The sequence below is a fragment of the Aricia agestis genome, chromosome 4 (assembly GCF_905147365.1).
Source record: "Aricia agestis chromosome 4, ilAriAges1.1, whole genome shotgun sequence".
NCBI lineage: Eukaryota > Metazoa > Arthropoda > Insecta > Lepidoptera > Lycaenidae > Aricia > Aricia agestis.
In genome coordinates, this window is record NC_056409.1 from 6,032,919 (window position 1) to 6,035,482 (window position 2,564).

Here is a 2,564-nt window from a genome sequence, read left to right on the forward strand (position 1 = left end):
ACGGAAGAAATAGCCCTATTTTTTTTTTTATTATAACAAAATTTGGTAAAAAATTATAAAAACCACACCAACAATAAAAAGTAGAAGAAGTTTGAAAGTGACATGCCCGCCAAAACTCTTTCAGTTGTCAAGTTTCAGTTTGACAAGTTTTTATTATGTCAGCGTGTTCCTAAACTATTACCAGTGTACTAATCTAATCGCTTAGGCCAATGATCGCTTAGGTTTAAGATATTTTGATTTATGTCACACTTGACAGTACACTGATATTTTTTGGAAACACAACCCATATGTAGTCAGTGATGCCAACCTGCAGATAATTTCAGATCGGTGAGGAACGAATAGAAAATCTAGAAGTGTCTATCCTTACGCCATCTAGTTAAGATTGTTAAAATTAAAATTAAAAAATATAAATGAAAATCCCTCATTGACATGCGAACAAAGTTATCGAATTCTCCACATGGTTCTGCTAAAAGCTTAGCTAGCTGATTATTCATACTTTGTCTGAAAAAGTAAACCCTTACTATTTATAACTATATAAATGTACATTATTTATATTATTATTTATAATTATTATATTTTTATTATTTAATTTAAATAATAAATAATATTTTTTATTATTATTAATAATTAATTTTATTTATTATTATTTATAATATTATATAAATGTTAACTCTAAAAGAGTAAATATTTTTATAATAGTTATAGTAATAATAATAATAATAATGGTTATAGACACTAAATAAGTAAATAGTAGAAGCTGATAATGTTTCGAGTTTCGACGACCATTGTTAACCTATGACAATTAACAAATAGAGGTGCAGCGATCGTGTAGACAGATCCACGATCATGATCACAAATCACAATGAGGCATTTTCTTATTTTTTTTAATTTGATTGTCAAGCAGTTTTCATTTTAGAAACTAGATAGCGTATGGGTAGACAACTATCAATGATACCATCATTGATTGCCACAAAGTAGGGGAAAAGAATGTAAAACTTGATGCATTTAAATTTGATATGACGCAATAATATTCCAATGAATAGGGTAATAAAGTTATTATAACTAAGTTTTAGTAAAAAGTCATGTAAGAAATAGCCCTATTTATCGTCATTCACACCAAAATATGTCACAGGAGTTTCAAATTTTGATTTTGACAACATCTTACCTGCACTTTTGCATGATAACGAATACATAATATATCAAGGGCATGCGTTATAGCGCAGTCAGTGCAGTCAAAAGCGAACGTGAGGCATGCCCGCGACGCACACCGTATCCAAACCTATCCAAAACTTCAAAAATTACAATGTTGGCGTTGCGTTCGTTGACGCATTTAAGTTGAATAAAAGAAGATGAAGAAAATTTAAGACGAAAGGGCATAGTGTGGACATAGCTAATGGCTAATATTTTACCAATATTACACATCAAAAACCCAAATAACACAATTTGGGGAAAAAAACACACCATCAATAAAAAGTAGAAGAAGTATCAAAGTGACATGCCCGCCAAAACTCCTTCAGTTGTCAATTTTCAGTTTGACGAGTCTCATATTATGTCAGTGGCTTCCTAAACTGTTATCAGTATACTGGCCTGAGCGATTTATGTTCTTCGTGAAATTTAAACTAGAGAGACGAAGCAAAAAACAACATAGAAATATAATATTGAAATATATAAATACATACATTTTTGTGTTAATTTTATGCTAATGGAAACTAGATTTAAGGTATTTTGATTGATGTTGACCTGTAGATAATTTCAGATCGGTGGGGAACCAATAGAAAATCTAGAAGTGTCTATCTTCACGCCCTCTAGTGCAGATTTCAAAAGAAAACAACCTATTGACAAGTATTACACGCATCAATATTATCATGATTCTAGTATCACGCTAATCGGCAATCACAAGAACTAACAGCGATACTGCGATTCGGCCTATTACACCATCAATATTATCACGGAATCGTGTTTATATTGATGCCTGTAATATGCCCCATTAATGCCACATTATGTCGGCTGTACACTCTCGCCGAGACACAGCGAGGCGGCCCGAGTGCGAGAGTGTAAATGGGTGCGCCCGCCTCGTTTCGCCTGTCTCGGACCCTCTCGGTCCGGTGTCGGTAGTTTGCGCCCTAGACAAAGGGTCTCGCGAGGAAAGCGAGCGCATTACTTTACATTACAGTTCGACAAGGCTTTATTTGAACGTGGATGACATTGACGAAAGCGCTGCTGGTAAAGGAGAAATGTCTAACACATGTCAAAATGATGTTTTTCTATGATAGAAGCGTTTGTCGTTTAGTAATTAGTAGGTAATTAGTTCCTTTTCTCGCCACATTCAAATAAAGGCTTGTCGAACTGTAGCCGTGTTCGTTTCACTTTTCAGATATAAGAAAAATATGACACTCATATTGAAGTTGACAGTCAGCTCACACACTGCTTGAAACTTGAAAAGTGAAACGAAGTACGTACACGGCTATTCTAGATTGTCCATGATAGCCCGTCGTGTAGAGGCCACATTAGTTAAGTCATGTTTCAACATTTTTTGGCAGATGGCACTTGGCAGATGCCAAGCA